Source organism: Lygodium microphyllum, chromosome 2, assembly GCF_053477565.2.
Source record: "Lygodium microphyllum isolate KBCC chromosome 2, Lygodium_microphyllum_v1.1.10, whole genome shotgun sequence".
Classification (NCBI taxonomy): Eukaryota; Viridiplantae; Streptophyta; class Polypodiopsida; order Schizaeales; family Lygodiaceae; genus Lygodium; species Lygodium microphyllum.
The window spans coordinates 58,099,724-58,121,261 of record NC_141136.1 but is presented as its reverse complement, the minus strand read 5'-3'; the positions used below and the strand labels follow the sequence as shown (position 1 = coordinate 58,121,261).

At 39.3% G+C, this 21,538-nt stretch overlaps 1 pseudogene; it reads right to left on the bottom strand.

Moving 5' to 3' along the window:
* Positions 1-1,169: 1,169 nt before the first annotated feature.
* On the bottom strand, positions 1,170-1,779 carry LOC148039773 (BAG family molecular chaperone regulator 1-like; annotated as a pseudogene).
* Between the last annotated feature and the right edge of the window lie 19,759 nt (positions 1,780-21,538).

Genomic DNA, 21,538 nt, shown 5'->3' with positions numbered 1-21,538 from the left:
TTATGTTAGCTTCCTGGCAAACACCTAAAAAATTATAGATTCTAAATCTACAACTTATGGACCTACTTTTGATTAATACAATCGAAATCACAGTATACATTGAAACTATTGTTTGCAACATTGCAGCTCTAAAATGGGGTCCAAACTAGTCTCAGATGCCCAAAAAAGTAGCATGACTATCCTAAAGGGATTATTTATATATCTAAGATGCAGATCGAGAGCATGGCTATGGTTGCTTGTAGGCATCGACTAAACTCATGATGACATTGACCAAGGATTGAAGACCAACTATTATACAAGTGAATTAGTTCCAAGTTGGAAGCTTGGACTCACAAAAATTCTTGTCTAAAGAGACAATGACACAAATACTTGATAGAAAGAGACAAGGATTATTGCATCGTCATATTGTGTATAAGTGATAGTCAAATACATCATTTTATAGAGTAGCTTCATAGCACTTTACATCCACTGTGCATATGGGATTTTGGTCCTGAACCCTCACTGCTCCTTACAAAGAGACTAAAGTAGGTGTGATTGCAAATATCTCAACACCCCTCCTCAATCACAACCAGAAGTACAAAGTGTGTAGAGGCTTTAGTGAGAGCAACTCCTGCAAAGTGTGGGCACACCATAAACATGGCAAAGCTCTAGAGGCTATCGTGCAGAAAGGCTAAGTGTGGGTACCATAAACATGATGGACATCTAGAGGCTGTAGCAAGGGCCTCACAAAGTGTACAGAAGCTATAGTATAAGGCTACATGAGGAGTTTACAAGTATATGAAAGGAACATTAAGGAAGTTACAATGGTTTTTAAGACAAAAAATGAGAGACAAGGATCAATAGGCCCTTGTGGTCTTTTTCAGCATAAACATTCTCTTTGTCAACATGGAAAATCTTCGTCTTTCATATTTGATTCTTCTTCTTCATCTTTGAATGATGTGGTATTTTGGTCTTCATGGCTGATCTTTTCTTCATGGTTTTTTTGGTCTTCTTCTTTATGGTGGACTTTTCTTGTACTGATCTTCATGTTCATGTCTATGTCCCCCTCAAGCAAAGACATCATCATCTTTGAGTTTTGCACGATGACCGAAGCAACTGGAGTGTCTTCAAAATCTTAAAATGGAAACATGAATGGGACTTGAATGCTCACAACTCCATTTTTCCCTGCATCAATGGAGTTGTGGAGATGACATAAACATGCATAGCAGCCCTTTGTTTGAGGTTAAAAAAACATGATTTAAGCCATTCTTCTCTACAAATTTCTGACTTGATAAGCATTTCTCAACTTTGATATCTATCTTCATTTCTTCTAATTTCTTTTCTTTGCTTGTAGGATCCTCCACTAAAATCACTTTTTCCATATCCTTCACTCCAACAATGTGCAGGACATTCATTGTCTTCTTTCTCTTTGCCTTTAAACAATAGTCGTTGCTTATGAGGTTGCAAACCAATTTCCTGAGCCAATAGCCACTTCAGGTCGCCGAAGGTTGCTTAAGTTGGAATGGTGATATCATGCTGATAAGCCCCATGTGACACCTTCACTTTTATTAGAGGACCAGACGATGGAGATCGATCTGCGAAAGGATCTCTTCTCTGAACCAGCATGCCACCAGGCCGCAGCTCCCTTCTCACGTGCCACTGCACACAGGCTTGGCTGGACTCACTTTTGGTGTCTGCGTGTGAGCTTTGTCAAAGTCTCTGTGAGATGCTTTGATGCTAGATTTGGTCTCCGAGGAGGTCCGGGGAAAATGACTTGCTAAGTAGTTGGGTCAGTTTCATGGCAAAGGAAGGGTGGGGGGGCATTGATAGACAATAGACACAGGAAAAAAAGGATTGCTTTGCAAGAATGACTACCCAACTACCAAGAAAAATGGTGCTTTGAAGAGTCAAAATATGGATAGGGGGGCCTTGTGGAAGTTCTGGGGAGGGTTTTCTGTGCCGTCCTCCATGGGAGGAGCTTGCAAAAGGGAGTAACAGAGGTCTTTCTCAGTGGCTCCCAAGTCCTTATTAGGTAAGGAATGCTTAGATGATGATGATGATAATGATGAGAAATTGGGAAAATATTGAGAGGAACCAAGAGAGGATGGAGAGGCAGTGCCATGCCCCATTGTGCTCTGATACCATGTCGAAGATGCAGATCTAGAGCATGGCTACGACGGCTTGTAGGCATAGACTGAACTCATGATGATATTGACCAAGGACTGAAGACCAACTGTTACACAAGTGAATTAGGTTCCAAGATGGAAGCTTGGACTCATAAAAGGCATTCTTCTGTAAGGAGACAATGACATAGATACTTGACAGAAAGAGACAAGTACTATTGCATTATCATATTGTGTGTAAGTAATAGTCAAGAACATCATTTTATACAGTAGATTAGTAGCACTTTACATCCACTATGCATATGGGATTCTGGTCATGAGCCCTCACTACTCCTTACAAAGAGACAAAAGTAGGTGTGATTGCAAATATCACACCTACTTTTGCAACACTATAGAATATACAATGCTTTGCTTGCATACCAAATCTTACGGCAATATGAGATTTTTACTCTGTCCTGCTTTCGGTGCCTCCATAGGCACTATCCAAGAGAAAGAGTGTAAGAGTGGGAGAGGTTCTTACCAGCTACTTGCTTACTTGAACCTTTCTTATTCTCATTCACTTGAGCCTTCAAAACCAACCTCTCTTAGTAGCACCACTTTGATACCATGTCAAGAATCCCGTGATAGGGGGACTTGCTTGAGCTATTGTGCCAAAGACACACCGTACACACAAGAGGAAGCTCACTCAAGAACATAAGAAAAGAGATGGAGGCCAAAAATGTTCTCTTGCTTGAGCTGTTGTGCCAAAGACACACCGTACACACAAGAGGAAGCTCACTCAAGAACATAAGAAAAGAGATGGAGGCCAAAATGTTCTCTTGCTGGTTTCTTCTTCTTCTTCCACACACTATATAATGTCGACAAAGTATAGAAGATAAGATACAATATAAAGAAAAGTGGCCTACTAAGTCAAACAATGCATAATTGACTATACTAATCAAATGATGATGCATCTATACTAGCTATAGGTAGGTGTAACAAACTAAATATGAGTGATAAGTCAATGGCCATGTGAGAATCATAATGACCACCGATGTGCTAAGTGTAGATGTGAAGACCAATCTAGCTAGGCAGTCCATCATCAATGATCACACGTGTTGAGCTTGCCATCTCAACAATAGTGATGGGTACCAATCACCTATAGTGTATACGCATGTGGGTCTATATATAAGTAAATATAAGCAGCTAGGAACAATTGGCCTTTAACCCCCAACACTACTTTTCAAAGAGGAAAGCCAAAGAAGAAGGAGAATAAGATAGATCTAGGGAAGAGCTTCTCCAATTGATCCCTAACTCCCAAGTAGTTTAACATGAGTGACTTATAGAATCACATAAGCATAGAGGAGGGGAGTTTTTCAAAAAAGTATATAAGCATATAGATTAGGAGTAGGCTCATATTAATTCGTGTAATATTCCCGCCATAACACTTCATAAAACAAATTCAGGCTTGAAATATTTTAAAAATTACTCGTTGAGTTATCACATAAGTGAGTACATTAGCTCACCTAAATCCTTCATCTCAAACTTCTTCTTCAAAAAGTCCTTGACTTCAGCAATCTCACTATCACTATCACCTGTAATAATCAAGTCATCCACATAGATGACTATGATGACCAAACCTGCATCTCCCTTTCTCACATAAACTGAGTGTTCAGCATCTGAAACATAAAAGCCAATATTAACAAGATACTCTCTGATCTTATCAGACCATGCTCTAGGTGCTTGCTTGAGCCCATAGAGCGCCTTCTTCAACCTGCACACATACGTGGGATGCTCTAAATCTTCATAACTTGCTGGCTGATCCATATACACTTCTTCCTGTAAATCAGCATGCAAGAATGCATTCTTCATATCCATTTGCTGCAACCTCCAACCTTTGGATGCTGCCAAAGCAATCACACATCTGACAGCTTCCATCCTAGCAACTGGACTGAAGGTTTCTTCATAATCTATGCCATATGTCTGGGCATAGCCTTTTGCAACCAGCCTAGCTTTGTACCTACTAATAGAACCATCTGCATTGTTCTTAATCTTATAAATCCACTTACATCCAATAGCTTTCTTGCCCTTTGGCAATGATACTAGATCCCAAGTCTTATTGGCCTCCAATGCAGCCATCTCCTCATCCATTGCTGCATCCCAATGAGCATGATCAACAGCCTCCTCAAAACATGTGGGCTCAACATCCTCAATCACTTTCACCATATAAGCATAATGGTGAGCTGCATAACCTTCAAAACCAAATATGTTAACAGGGTATCTCACCGTGCTAGACCTGCATACCAGTGGATCACTCAATGGAATCTTTGCATTGACACGTGCTCTCTGCACACCTGGAGTCCTCACTGAAGGAATGCCAAGCTCATCATCCAAGCTCTGTGAGCCACTAGAGTCTCCATCAAGAACTGCATCAATGCCATCTGACACTTTATTCTTTTCTTTGTCTTTACCTGTAGTGCTACTAGATGCACGTGAAGATGTAGAGCTTCTCAATCTCCGAGACCAAGGACTACTAGATGATGTCTCTAGTCCACTATTCGTGATTCTTGCTTTTCAGCCTGCACATGAGTGTCATGATCATCATCATCATCCAATGCATCACCACCAGATGCATACCAACTGCTCATTTCATCAAAGATGACATCCCTGCTCACTCTGAACTTACATGTGACAGGGTTATAACAACGATACCCTTTTTGCTCTAAAGAGTATCCAACAAAGACACACTTTTCAGCCTTTGGATCTAGTTTCTTCCGCAACTCAACTGGCATATGAACATATGCAATACAACCAAACACTTTCAAGTGTGAGACATCAGGCTTCTTACCTGTAAAACATTCTTCGGAGGTCATACCATGAACTGTAGCTGTGAGAGTTTTGTTCATAATATAAACAGTAGTATGAACAGACTCAAACAAAAAATGCTTAGGCATATTCTTTTCAGCCATCAAGGCGCGTGCAACTTCTGCAATATGCCTGTTTTTCCTTTCTGCAACCCCATTTTGCTATGGGATATACCTGCATGTGAACTGTCTCTTTATCCCATGAGACCTCAGAAAATCACTGAACTCATTCGAGAGGTACTCTCCCCCTCCATCTGACCTCAAGCACTTTACTTTCAAGCCTGTTTCTCTTTCAACTGTAGCCTTGAAAGTTCTAAAGTGCTCAAATGCTTCACTCTTTTCCTTCATAAAATATACCCACAGCTTTCTAGAACAATCATCAATGAATGTGACAAAGTATGAATTGCCTCCAAGAGATACATTTTGTGTAGGTTCCAAAATATCTGTATGCACAACATCAAGGATATTTCTGCTTACATCTCTGTCATGTGAAAAGGGTTGTCTTGCCTGCTTACCAAACTGACATGCTTCGCATGCCTTATGAAATTCTGCAATTCTAAATGTAGGCAAACCTATAACCAACCCTTTGGACTACATTAATTTCAGCCTTTGTACATTTGCATGTCCAATGCGTTTGTGCCAAATTTCAATATATGCAACAATACCTTTTCCTTTAGCATACATAGCAGCATTCATAGTAGGAATTCCAGCATCCAAAGTAAACATACGTCCAACTCTACTTCCCTTTGCAACCAACCTGCACTTGTCATTGAAGTCTTCTACAAAGCAGCCCTTTGTATTAAATCTGACTTGCATCCCTTGCTCTACCATCTGACCGACTGACACCAAGTTCTTTGTAATAGATGGCACATGTAATACATTTGAAAGACTCTTTGTCTTACCATCATGCAAGGACAAGGGAACTTTTCCAATGTGTGAAATTGGGTGGCATGAATCATCACCCATTTGCACATAACCTGTATTTTGCAAATTCAGCATCTCTCCAAATCATTCTACATGGCTGGTCATATGATTGGATGCATCTGAATCAACATACCAAACATCATCATGTGTTTCCTTTCCTATAACAGCATTCAACATATGCTGCATAACAAATAGATGTTCATTTTTGTCTTCATTATGTCGTGAAGACGATGCATAGTTTCCTTGTGTTGTAACTTATATCATCTTTCTTAGCATAACATTGGGCTACAATATGACCTATTTTACCACAGTAGTGACACACAATACCAGAGTTGTTAGAACCTATGTTCTGCCATCCACCTCTTCCTCTAAAGCTCCCCCTGCCTCTAAAGTTACCACGACCTCCTGAAACCTGTATATCGCCAAATTGCTGATTCAATCTATTTTGCTGTTTGTCACTACCACGTCCTGTACCATGGCCTCTTGAAGAGAACCTGCCACGTCCCCTTTCTGAACTAGAGTAGACAGCTTGGACCTGTTCAACACTTTTTTCAGATGTCTCACTCTGCATGTTGATCTCTTCAGTGATCATAAGGGAGACCAACTCATCGAAATCTGGAAATGGCTTTCTGACATATACAGAAGTTACAAAAGACTTCCAAGCCTTTTCATTATTAAGTCCACCCAAGGTAGACGACACCAAATAATCATCATCAGGCATTGCATCAATTGCTACCAAGGCATCTGCAATGCTCCTTACCTTTAATGCATACTCATTGATAGACATCTTCCCTTTCTTCAATGTATTCAACTCTTGCTTGAGTTGAATATTTCGTGCCTTTGTATTTACGGAAAACATACTTTCAAGTATGGTCCAAGCGGTATATGAATTCTTTGCATTTCTAATATGTCCAAGCATATTATTGTCAATTACTTACAGACAACCAATACATGACCTTTTTGTCTTTTGCATTCCATTCCTTCCATGCCTTTGTCTCTTCTACTTGAGTGAGAGTCTCGATAGGGAGTTTGGCATACCTACAGTGGTTACACTTAGAGTTAAGTAGAGATATGTACCGCCTCATGAGAGATCAAAATTTGGTTCACCTCCATTATTGTGGAGATTGCAAAGAGAAAGGAAGCATGTGCATAGGCTTACCTACAGTGGATACTTAGTGAGACATTATGCATACAAAGAGCCTATTGGTCAATTGCAGTAGTAAAAAGTAACCTACTATGGCTCTCTCAAGTATAAAAGTGGAATACAAGGGTGCAGCATTGGCTACATATGAGGTTGCTTGGCTAACTAAGTTGATGGATGACTTGGGGATTCATGTGGATAAACTAGTCAAGCTGTATTGTGATAACATGAGCAGTATCCCGGCAAGAAATCCAGGTTATCATGCCAGGTCAAAGCACATAGAGGTACATTACCATTTCATTAGGGAAATGGTGCTTGGAGGTAGGATAGACCTCATACATGTGAAGTCTGAAGATCAAGTTGCAAGTATCTTTACCAAATCCCTTGGTAGAGATAAGTTCACTCATTTTAGATCGCTGCTTGGGATACATGAAGTGAGTTGAGCTTGAGGGGGAGTGTTGAGATATGCAAGCTCAGACTACTTACTACCTACCGACTCTATCCCAATAGTAAATTAGTTGGATGACATGTGTGTGTAATAAGGTTAGTCAAGTTTAGCTAGTACAATTAGACTGAGTCTCTTTACACTACTTGACTTAGGTTGTAGTACATTGTACTTTCCCGTTACTCAATTAGAGTAAGTGTGATGAATAATGAAGAAGAAAAACACTGAGAGTTGCATGCTCTCTATTGCCCCTATCTCTCTCTCATCTTTGTAACATACATTAGGCTTTTTATTCAATTCAATCAACTTCCTAAGTGCATCAAGTTAAACTTGGATGCATTGTTATAAGCACAAGTAATTCTTCTTCAAGCAATATTCCTACATAAATAGAGAGGCAATTTGAGCAAGATCTTAATGTCATGAAGGGACGTGAGAGAAGAGAGAAAGAGGAGAGAGAAGACTACAAAAAAGAGAGAAGAGTGCAAACAGAGAGAAATCCTAGACAATGAGAGAGAAAGACTAGAAATGGAGAGATAAAGACAAGAAAGAAGGAAAGAGATGGCTAGCAGCCATGAAAGGATAGGAGAGGAGAGAAGAAGAGACTTGTACTTATGTCAAAATTGGATACAAAATGATTCGTACCTTCACCTTTTATGCCTATCCCTATGTAACCTATTTCCCATCTCTTACTAGTAGCACTTGTCATGAAGGGACTTGAGAGGAGAGAGAAGACTACAAGAAATAGAAAAGAAGAGTGCAAAGGAGAGAGAAAGTCTAGATGAGGAGAGAGAAATACTTGAAATGGAGAGAGAAATATAAGAAATAATGAAAGAGATGGCTAGTAGCCGTGAAAGGATAGGAGGGGAGAGATGAAACAAGAAAAGACTTGTAGTTATGCCAAAACTGGATACAAAATGATTTTTTACATTCACCTTTTATACCCGCCCCTATGTAAGCTATTTCCCATCTCTTCCCCACTCAAGAGAAGTTTTTGTCCTAAAAAATGTTGGTGGACTATTTACAATAGCCGAGTATAAAGGGAATCAAAGTACTACTCTATTACAAGTGTCTACAAAAAAAGGAAAGGCACTAATATATACTAACTAATGGATGGAATCAAAAGTGAAAAAGCAAATAGACCATATGGATATCCATTTGAAATGATAAACTGCCAATGCATCTGCAATGCTCCTTACCTTCAGTGCATACTCATTGATAGACATCTTCCATTTCTTCAATGTATTCAACTCTTGCTTGAGTTGAATCTTTCATGCCTTTATATTTACAGAAAACGTACTTTCAAGTATGGTCCAAGCTGCATATGAATTCTTTGCATTTCTAATATGTCCCAGCATATTATTGTCAATTACTACAGATAGCCAATACATGACCTTCTTGTCTTTTGCATCCCATTCCTTCCGTGCCTTTGTCTCTTCTAGAGTTGGAGGATCACTCACCTCCGGCTCCTTTTTTCCACCTGAAACAAACTTGTAGAGGCCTTTTCCAATAAGGAAGTTCGTGACACGAAACTTCCATGAAGGGTAGTTGTTCTTGTCGAGCTTCTCAATGATGGGGTTTCCACTATTCTCTGTCATTATCACAAAACTAATACCAAACAGCAAGCAAATCTTCTGCAACCCTCGACATGTAGTGCACAACAATACACCAGATAGCCTTTTTCACTATTTGCTCAATAATACATGCAATCTGCAACCAGTTTGCAGATAAACCTTGTGTTTATTCACTGGTAAACACCTTTGAACTTACAGATCTGAAATCTGTAACCTGTGCACCTGTATACGACAGACACAACTGAAATTGCAAGGTATCTCGAACTGCTGTCTGCAACCTTGCGACTCTAAAACGGGGCCTGAAACGGCCTCAGATGCCCAAAATAACTGCAGGGCAAGCCCTAAAAGGCTTATTTATAGAATACACAACGCTCTTCACGCACACCAAATCTCATTGCAATCTGAGATTTTTGCTTTGCCCTGCTTCCGGTGCCTCCATAGGCACTATCCAAGAGAAAGAGTGGAAGGATGGTAGGGCTTCTTACCCATGGCTTGCTTGCTCGAACCTTGCTTCTTCTCCTTCACTTCAGCCTTCAAAATCAACCTCTCTCAGTGGCGCGGCTCTAATATCATATCAAGAATTGCGTGGTGGGGGGACTTGCTCAAGATGCTGCGCCAAACACACACAGAATGCACAAGGAGAAGCTCGCTTAAGAGACAAGAAGAGAGATAGAGGCCAAAACTTTTTCTTGCTAGTTTCTTCTTCTTCTTCCACACTCTTTTCAATGTACACAAAGTATAGATAAGATACAACATAAAGGAAAGTGGCCTACAAAGTCAAACAATGCATAACCAACTACACTAATCGACTGGCGCTATAACTATGCCAGTTGTAAATAGGTGTAACAACTTGAATATAATAAGTAATGAGTCAGTGGCCATATGAGAGTCATAATGACCACCGACGTGCTAAGTGTAGATGTGTGGACCCATCTAACTAGGGGGTCCATCATCAATGTCTGCATGTGTTGAGCTTGTCATCTCAACACTCCCCCTCAAGCTCAACTGCATCTCTGCAACTCCAAGTAAGCTTCAAAACTTTTGAAGCTTCTCTATATCCAATGCCTTCGTGAAGATGTTAGCTATCTGATCCTGTCTACTGACATACACCAAGTCAATCTCACCTGCTGGTACCTTCTCTCTCACAAAGTGGTAGTGTACCTCAATATGTTTTTTCCTGGCATGGAACACAGGGTTCCTAGCCAACTGTATACTGCTCATGTTGTCACAATAAATGACAATTGGACCTTCCACCTTCACATCCAAATCAGCCCATTAACTTTTGTAGCCATACTACCTCACATGTTGCAATAGCAGCACCTCTATACTCAGCCTTTGTACTCGACAAAGCAATTGTAGATTGCTCTTTGCTGCTCCAAGCAACTGCTGCACTACCAAGAGAGAACATGTATCCGTTGGTAGATCTTCTATCAGACACACTACTAGCCCAATCTGCATCTGTGTATCCAAACACCTATACATCTATACCTGCCTCATAGAAAATTCCATAATGTAATGTGGACTTCCCATATCTCAATATGCGTCTGACTGCATCCAAATGTGGCTTTCTAGGTACTTGCATAAACTGACTCACAAGACCAACAACGTAGCTCAAGTCTGGCCTTGTAATGGTCATGTAGATCAAACTCCCCACTATCCTCCCGAACATAGTAGGGTCTTCTATCTCATCCCTAACATCAGGACTCAACTTTGCATTCTGCTCCAACGGGACTGAAAGTGGTTTGCATACTGTCATACCATACTTGGACAACATATCCAAGCCATACTGTCTTTGGGACAGCCATATACCATCATCACATCCGATCACCTCAATGCCAAGGAAGTACCTTAGCTCACCTAAATCCTTCATCTCAAAATTCTTCTTCAAAAAATCCTTGACTTCAGCAATCCCACTATCACTATCACCTGTAATAATTAAGTCATCCACATAGATGACTATGATGACCAAACCTGCATCTCCCTTTCTCACATAAAGTGAGTGATCAGCATCAGAAACATAAAAGCTAATATTGACAAGATACTCTTTGATCTTGTCAGACCATGCTCTAGGTGCTTGCTTGAGCCCATAGAGCGCCTTCTTCAACCTGCACACATACGTGGGATGCTCTAAATCTTCATAACCTGCTGGTTGATCCATATACACTTCTTCCTGCAAATCACCATTCAAAAAGGCATTCTTCACATCCATTTTCAGCAACCTCCAACCTTTGGCTACTGCCAAAGAAATCACACATTTGACAATTGCCATCCTAGCAACTGGTCTGAAGGTTTCTTCATAATCTATGCCATATGTCTGGGCATAGCCTTTTGCAACCAGCCTAGCTTTGTACCTAATAATAGAACCATCTGCATTGTGCTTAATCTTATAAACCCACTTACATCCAAAAGCTTTATTGCCCTTCGGCAATGATACTAGATCCCAAGTCTTATTGGCCTCTAATGCAGTCATCTCCTCATCCATTGCTGCATCCCAATGAGTATGACCAACAATATCCTCAAAACAAGTGGGCTCAACATCCTCAACTAGTTTCACCATATAAACATAATGGTGAGCTGCATAACCTTCAAAACCAAATCTTTTAATAGGGTATCTGACCCTGCTAGATCTGCGTACCACTGGATCACTCAATGGAGCCTTTACATTACTATGAGCTCTCTGTACACCTGGTGTCCTGACATAAGGAATGCCAAGCTCATCGTCCAAGCTCTTTGAGCCACTGGAGTCTCCATCAAGAACTGCATCAATGCCATCTGATACTTTATTCTTTCCTTTGTCTTTACATGTAGTGCTACTAGATGCACCTGAAGATGTAGAGGTACTCCTTAGTCTCCCAGACCAAGGACTACCAAATGATGTCTCTGGTCCACTAAGAGTCCGTGATTCTTTCTTTTCAGCTTGCACATGAGTGTCATAATCATCATCATCATCCAATGCATCAGCACTAGATGCATACCAACTGCTCATTTCATCAAAGATGACATCCCTGCTCACTCTAAACTTACATGTGACAGGGTTATAACAGCGATGCCCTTTCTGCTCTAAAGAGTATCCAATAAAAACACATTTTTCTGCCTTTGGATCAAGCTTCTTTCATAGCTCATATGGCACATGAATGTATGCAACACAACCAAATACCTTCAAGTGCGATACATCAGGCTTCTTGCCAGTAAAGCATTCTTTAGGAGTCATCCCATGAACTGTAGCTGCGGGAGTTCTGTTCATAATATAAACAGCAGTATGAACAACCTCATACAAAAAATGCTTAGCATATTCTTTTTCAGCCATCAAGGCACGTGCAAACAACTTTTGCAATATGCCTATTTTTCCTTTCTGCAACCCCATTTTGCTGTGGGGTATATCGGTATGTCAACTGTCTCTTTATCCCATGAGACCTTAGAAAATCACTGAACTCATTTGAGAGGTACTCTCCCCCTCCATCTGACCTCAAGCACTTTACTTTCAAGCCTGTTTCTCTTTAACTGCATCCTTGAAAGTTCTAAAGTGCTTAAATGCTTCACTCTTTTCCTTCATAAAATATACCCACAGCTTTCTAGAACAATCATCAATGAATGTGACAAAGTATGAACTACCTCCAAGAGATACATTTTGTGTAGGCCCCCAAATGTCTGTATGCACAACATCAAGGATATTTCTGCTTACATCTCTGTCATGTGAAAAGGGTTGTCTTGCCTGCTTACCAAACTGACATGCTTCACATACCTTATGAAATTCTGCAACTCTAAATGTAGGAAAACTTGTAACCAACCCTTTGGACTGCATTGATTTCAGCCTTTGCACATTTGCATGTCCAATAAGTTTGTGCCAAATTTCAATATCTCCAACAACACATTTTCCTTTAGCATACATAGCAGCATTCATAGTAGGAATTCCAACATCCAGAGTAAACATACGTCCAACTCTACTTCCCTTTGCTACCAACCTGCACTTGTCATTGAAGTCTTCTACAAAGCAGCCCCTTGCATTAAATCTGACTTGCAACCCTTGCTCTACCATTTCACCGACTGACACTAAGTTCTTTGTAATAGATGGCACATGTAATACATCTGAAAGACTCTTTGTCTTACCATCATGCAAGGACAAGGAAACTTTTCCAATGTGTGAAATTGGGTAGCATGAATCATCACCCGTCTACACATAACCTGCATTTTGCAAATCCTGCATCTCTCCAAACCATTTTGCATGGCTGGTCATATGATTGGATGCACCTGAATCAACATACCAAACATCATCATGTGTTCCCTTTCCTATAACAGCATTCAGCATATGCTGCATAACAAACATACATTCATTTTTGTCTTCATTCTGTCATGAAGACGATGCATAGTTTCCTTGCTGCAACTTAGCACTGCAAATATCATCTGTCTTGTAAATGCTTGGCCCTAAACACTTGAGAACTTTGTAGGGTCCACAATATCTTGGACTTAGCTTCTTATATTCTCGTAAAGACAAATAACTCTTCTTTGGATGGACACGGACAAAGACCACGTCTCCTTCTTTCAAGATTCGTTCTTGCCTTTTTAGATCAACATATACCTTTTGTCGGTCCTTGGCAACTTGAATATATTGTCTAATAATCTTGATTTCATCATCCATTTCTTCTAACATTTTTCTTGAAGCTTCTACCCTTAGAGTAGAATCGAAAAAATTAAGTGGTATATGGAAATCTTGACCATATAGTGCATGAAATGGAGTTATCTGAATACTTCAATGATAGGAGGCATTATAAGCAAATTCCACTAAGGGTAGATATTGAATCCACCTTTTAGGTTCCTTGCTACAATATGCCCATAGAATATCCTCAATCACTTGATTAACTCATTTTGTCTACCCATCACTTTGTGGATAATAAGTAGTGCTGAAACAAAGTTGGGTTCCAATGGCTTCAAATAAACTCTTTTAGAAATGTGATGTGAAAAGAGAATCATGATCTCACTGATGATCCTTTTAGGTAACCCATGTAACCTAAAAATATCTTTTACAAAAATTCTTGCAATATCTAAAGCTTTCTAATTGGTTTTTGTTGGAATAAGATAAGTGACCTTTGTTAACATGTCTACTATTACCATTATTGAGTTATATCCTCCTTGCACAGAAGGTAACCCAACTACAAAGTCCATGCTAATAAACTCCCATTTCGTCTCAAGATTTTCAAGTGGCTAGAGTTTTCATGGTAACTTAACATGTTCAAATTTTACCCTTTGGTAATTTAGACATTTAATGACATACTCAAATACATCACCCTTGAGTCTTTGCCAGTAATAGCTTTTCCTGATAACATTAAGAGTTTTTGCATACCCTGGGTGTCTTGAAAAAGGAGAGTGATGTGCTTCCCAAAGTATCCTTCTCTTGAGAGTTTGACTTGAAGGAATGCATAGTCTCATTCTAAAATAAACAAGTTCTTCCTCTTCATCTATAGAGAATTCTTGATACTTAGTCTTGAATTTGGGATCTTGTTCCTTATTCTAAACTTCCCAAAATAATTGTTGATAGTATGGGTCCTTATTTGCTTCATCCTTAGTCAACTCAATGATAGGATTAGTTGGCATTGATACCATTGTAGCTAGAGTTTCTGCCCTAGATGGTTCTTCGGCATAAGAGCATTAAGGAAGGCTTTACGAGACTAAGGGCATCTACTATTACATTTTCTTTGCCATGTCTGAACTTAATTTCAAAGTCATACTCATGCAAAAATTCGATCCACCATCGTTGCCTCATATTAAGATCAGGCTGAGTAAAAATCCACTTAAGACTTTTATGACCTATGACCAAGGAAAACTTATTTCCAAGCAAGTAATGTCTCCATAATTTGAAAGCATGAATCATAGCTAACAACTCCAGGTCGTGAATAGCAAATCTCTTTTCATGGTCTTTCAACTTTCTTGAAGAATAAGCTATGGGATGACCTTCCTGCATTAGTACGCATCCCAATGCAAGAGAGCTGGTATATATGACAACTTCAAATTCCTTACTTAAGTCAAGTAGCCTTAAGATAGGATTAGTTATCAAACTATGCTTTAGTTGCTCAAAGCTAGATTGTCCAATTGGCATTCAAATAATGGTAACTTGCTTTTTGAATAGGTCTATAAGAGGTGCTACAATTTGGGCATAGTTTCTGATGAATATCCTATACCATCCTATCAGACCTAAAAAACTTCTCACTTCCTTGATAGTGGTTGGGGGTGGCCAATCTTGAACATCTTTGACCTTGGCAGGATCTACTGATATACCTTCACCAGACATTATGAATCCTAAGTACTCAATCTTCCTTTTGAAGAGGCACACTTCTTCTTCTTGGCATACAATTTGTGTGTTCTCATGGTCTCTAGGACAATACGAAGATGTGGTTCATGTTCTTCTTCCTCCTTAGAATATGTTAGGATGTCATCAAAGAATACAAGAACAAAATATCAAGATGAGGCCTAAAAATGTCCAGCATTAACGTGTTGAAGGTAGTTGGAGCACTTGTCAACCCAAATGACATCACAATGAATTCAAAATGACCGTATCATTCAATGAATTCAAGAACAAAATATTGAGATGAGGCCTAAAAATGTCCAGCATTAACGTGTTGAAGGTAGTTGGAGCACTTGTCAACCCAAATGACATCACAATGAATTCAAAATGACCATATCATGTGTTGAAGGTGGTTTTAGGAATATCTTCATTCTTAATTCTGATTTGATAATATCCTGACCAAAGATCGATCTTAGGAAAGATCCTTGCTCCTTATAGATGATCAAGAAGCCCGTCTATCCTCAGGATTGGGTACTTATTCTTCACTCTAACCCAGTTTACCCCTCAGTAGTCGACGAAGAGTTCCATCTTTCTTCTTTTGGAATAATACTAGGGCTCCCCATGGTGAACTACTTGGCCAAAATGTTCTAGCAGTTTTTTGAGTTGCTCTTTTAGTTCAATGGCTTCAAGAATAGACATTTTGTAAGGTCTTTTTGCAACTAGAGTGGCTCCTGGAACAAGTTTGATCAGGAGTAACTCAGTTAGCTCTTCAGGAAATACGTCAGTGTATTCTTTTAAGCAGGATGGTTCTTCTTCTGTATGGCCATCTGGATTTACCTTGTTAAGCTTGATCTAAATTGGTAATCCTTTCTTTAGGCCTTTCACAATTCAAGAATCTTTTGCTGATTGAACTTTAGGTTTCCATGTTTCACCTTGTGTAGTTGCTATTTCACCATTCGAATCCTGAAATGTGACTTGACCTTTTCCACAATGGATATGAGCATCATTGGGAATTAGCCAATCCATTCCTAGTAAACGTTCATAAGCTCCTAAGTTCATTGCTCTCAACCTCATATTGAAACATTTTCTCCTAGGTTAAACTCTACCTTGTCAGATTGTTGTGTAGAAAGTACTTCCTTTTCATTTGCTAATTCCACAAGCAGTTTTGATGCATTTATTGTATCTATTCCTAACTTCTTAGCACACTTGGGAGAAATGAATGAGTATGTACTTCCACAGTCAATCAAAACTTTAAATTATTTACCTTTGTGACTAGCTAGTGTCTGTATCTTCTGAGCACTGGCAGGTGTGGTGTTAGTATCCCATCTTAATTTCATCCGCTCTCTCTTTACCAACATATGCAATGCCTCAGTTACATTAGTCCAATCTGATTTCAGTCTCATTTCAGAAGAGGTATCTTCTAAACAATCAGTTAGATTCTCCTGCAAGATAGGATTTGCAACCTTCATAAACAAATCAATTTTTTGACTCTCCAATGATTGCTGCTCATTGGCATCCAACTGTGCATACTGACTTTCAAATTCACAAAGCAAAACTGTAGCAGCCAATCCCTTATTGGGATTTTCAATCCAATCTATAAATATCTTTTTAGTTACCAATCTTGCATCTTTTAAGAAAAACTCTTATCTCAAAGCTTTCTTAAAAGTTGCCCAATCAACATCTCTTCTATGTAACTCATCAATCCAATCGTACAAGGCATGCATGGCCAAATGGGAGAAATATCGCCTCCATGCATACTGCGATACCCCATGAAACAACATCTTTTCTTCATACAACCGGATAAAGGTCAAAACATTTTGACCTTTAAATTGCTTCAATTCTTGTCCCACTGCCTGCAATGCATTAGCTAAGGAATCAATTCTTTTTGCTTCTTATTGGGTTTGTATGTGTTGTTGTAACAACAACTGCTACTATTGTTGTTGCTGCAACAAAGCAAACATCTATTGTAAAGCATCATCGCCACTTGAACCTACAGAATCCCCCATCTTTACACACCTTTGCTACTGACTTTCACGTCAGATTCACCAGTGTCAGAGCGTTTGGGATCGAAAGTCTACCACGGGGGTAAGAAACAGTAGGGTGAAGGGAGATTCAAGAAGAGGAGTAGACGGAAGAGAAGGGGTTCAAAGAAATAGAAGATGTAGAAGAATACTCACAGAGGTGAAGCCTATCAATTTATTTCTGCATTATGAGAAGATAAATCTCTTGTAGACAAAAACATGCATAAAACAATACCTTCCTCTACGCTTCTCAGACCCCCAATCTCATGCCTCCATTGGATTGGAAAGGGGCGTAAAATACCACGACACTTGGCCAAAATTCTGCCAAATCACTCCTCCTTCATCTCCCAGTTCGGAGTGCTCTTCAATGCCTGAAAACTGCAATCGCGCATCATGTAATTTCGCCAATCCTTCTTTTTACATAAAATCCTCCCAAAATGGCTAAAAGCTACATGCTTTCTTTTACATGTCATCCTATTCTAGAAGTTGTCTATAGTTTTTGGATTTTCACAAGATATAATATCTAAAATATCAAAAATTGGCTAAACTTGTCCAAAAATCTAATATTTTTGGACCATCCACACTATGGACACTAACATTAATGACTAATATGGCATTGGCTCTCTAGATCAATAAGAAGCCTAATGACGATGCACTCTAGCATTTTTCACACTGTGTGCGTGTAGCGGCACGATAGCGCTCCATGTCCACCCTTGTTTCCTTCGCCCGCTCCTCCTTTCACCACCCCCGCCCCCGTTCCCTCCCACTCCTCACTTCCACCCTACACCCTATACCCTACCCACCCCCCACCCTAGTTTCCTCCTACCCAAGCCCACCCTACACCCTATACCCTTCCCACCCCCCTTTTCCCCTTACCCCTCGACCCTTAATTTTAACGGTCCCCCCTCCTAAATTACTTTTTCCTACCCCCCCTTTTACCCTTACCCCCCACCCAATTAATCCTACCCCCCTCCACCTTAGTCTTCCCTTTTTCCCCTTTCCCCCCTTAATTAAACCCTTTCCCCCTTAATTAGCCCTTTCCCCTATCCCTCCCCCATGTGAACACCCCCTTCATGCCGAATATGTTGTGGCCATTGGTTGTGTTTCGAATTCATTCCCCCGTGTGACCGCATTTCTACAAGCCCCATGTCACACATAAGGTGGGCTTGATCGTGGTTTGTTGCTATTCGTGTGCGAGAACGTGCGTGTTTGTTCACATTCGTACGTTGTAAGTCCCCCTTTCACCCGCGAGGATGTGCATCTCGTTTCATTTGCGTAGCTGAGTTGTCGTTCATGCACAGTCGCCACCATCGGGTACCCCACTATTTTGCTTTTGATTATTTTAATCCTCCACTTTTAAACAAATGAAAAAATCATTAAAGTTTTGTAAAACATTGAAAATTTCATAGAAATTCAATAAAATCTTGAAAAAATGAATAAAATAAAAAATACAATTAAATTTTCTCGTGATTATGAATAATCAAAAATACATTTACTTTTTTTAAAAGAAAACACATTGGAAATTATTTATTTGAAAAAAAAAAACTTAAAATGAGAAAATGCTTGGAAATTTTGAGAAAAAAAATTTAAAATTGTTTTTAAATTCCTAAAAATTCATAAAATTTCTTTTTCACATTCCCAATGTTGGTGTAGTCATTTGATTACTCAAATTTATTTATTTATTTTTTAAAAATTAAAAAAAAAAGTAAATCCAATTGAAAATAAATCATCAAACAAACCAAACCCACATTCACATCACATTCTAAAAATCAAAATTTAGAACACAACCCCATATACAATTCCCATGCTCTCAAAACTCAAACACCACAAAATTAAATTAAAAAATGATAAAACATCAAGACAAACTTTAAATTTTTTTAAAAAAAATACAAAACTAAATTGATTTTTTTAAAACCCAACATGCCCAAGTGACAGACCCTTCCTTGTCCCCCTTATTTTTACTTTTATTTTCATATTAGTTTGTTTTCGTACCTTACTACAGGAGGCTGACTGTCACCACCAGTCAACCTGTTGTTTTCATACAATGATTTTTCTATTCTACAACTTCTTTGTGTTGAGATATTTGCAATCACAACTAGCTTAGCCTTTGTATGGAGTAGTGTGGGCTCAGGATGTAGAATCCCATATGTGTAGTGGTGGAAAGTGTAGCCCAATCTATCCATATAAAGCATTATACTTGCTCTCTTTTTTAATGAAATGTCATAGTACTTTTGTTCTTCTAGTAAAGTGTTTGTGTCATTGTTAACATAGAAGATTGTGTTTTTGAGTCCAAGTCTCAATCTTGGAACCTAGTTCACTTGTGTGACATTTGGTCTTGATGTCTATTATCTCATGAGCTCACTCTTCCTATTTCAACCTCCATAGCCGCGTCCTAGATCCATGTTTTCACATGGTATCAGAGCCTAGGGCATGACCTAGCTCATCCCACTTCTCTCTCAGCTCCTCTTCACTTCTGGTCAGCTCATGACTTCACTTCCAGCTCCATTTTCACTTGTATCTTCAATTAAGCTTGTGGTAGCCATAGACAAAAAAACTAGTACCATGCTAGCTTTGAGGAGCTAGATCTCTCTCCACATGCCATATTTTCAAACGCTTTCTTATGGAGAAACATTCCTTGACTGTGGACACTTCTAGTATCACAAATGAATAGGACATTATCCCCTCTCTGGTGCAGCATTACGATTTTCCCAGTTCGATGTCAGAAATGCCCCATTTTTGGATCATACAGCAAATGCAGCACGAACAGACCGCAATGTTGACCACGACCATAGGGCAATTAAATCCCAGTTTTGGATCATATAGTAAATGCACCACGAACAGACCGCAATGTTGACCACAACCATAGGGCAATTAAATCCCATTACCTAAGGCACCCCCAACTCAAATCTTATCCAAATATAGTCCACTGCATGAGCTACACAGAGAAAAAAACCAAGCCCCTGTCCTACAAACCCTAATGTGCCATAGCCATTTCAACTTCAAGCTTCTCTTCTACTTCATTTTTCTCTCTCCTACCACTCAAATCAATCTTCTACCACTTTGATCTGACTGAGAATTGAAGTTTCCAACAAGCATTTCCCATCAAATCAGCAAAAGGAGGGGAGAAATCCAAGCATCAAACTCAACATTAAGTGCTTGAAAGCATAGTATCTATTAATACTTATCGAGTGTTATTTAACACTACATTACTTGTACCTCTTGACACAATCAAATCTTCTGTTGCTCAAATCTGAGAGTTTTGGTGCTGATTTGCTGCTCCAACATAGGCAAAGACTCTCCAATTGTTTGGTTCAAAGGGGTCGGGTTTCACACCTAGCAAACCAGCATCAAGCTCATCCTGATGAACAAGGGTCTTTGGGCCATTATGGCAAATATAAGAAGCCTCGAGATGCAGACCTTGTAGCTACTTGGCACAAGAATGATGACAAAGCACATGCCATCATTAAGCTAGAATTGGATGACAGCTACATCCACCATGTGGATACTTGTGAAACCTCTAGTGATACATGGAAGAGATTAGATACTTTGTTTGGTGCACAATCAAAGTCATCTAAGTATGCATTAGACTTTGCGGATTTCCACACACCACCAAGTTCTTTTTTTTTCCCTCCTTCACATTCACCATAACACACATATAATTGTAATTAAAAATCAACTGACCATTGCACCCACCAAACAAATAGAATGCACCTCAAGAATTTTTAGTTAAAAGAAATTGGTTGTTAATTGATAAAAGGAACCTCACCATTGCACGAGCACATAGCACCATAACCCACTTAATTTTGTAAAATAAAATCCATCCATAGTGCATGCCACACTCGTTATACACACATTTAATTTGTAAATAATAATAAACCCCCCGAAGTCATGCATGCATACACTTTACACCATAAATCATCTAAATTTTTCAAATGAATTGCATTTGTAGAGACCTCTTGTCCAATCCAATCAAGTCAGTCTAAGTAGGGGTTGGGATACGAATATGACTCACCATGCATTAATGGGATAATTTAATAATGAACTGGGATAAATTGGTCATCTAATAAAAATGAGTTGTGTAGTTTTTACCTATCCACTTCACCACACCATAGGTATATGCCATATGCTTACAAGGATTGGGGTTTTTCTTGGTCGTCAGAGACATCGGTCTTATCCCTTTGTATTTATTTTGATGGTCCGAATCTATGGTTTAG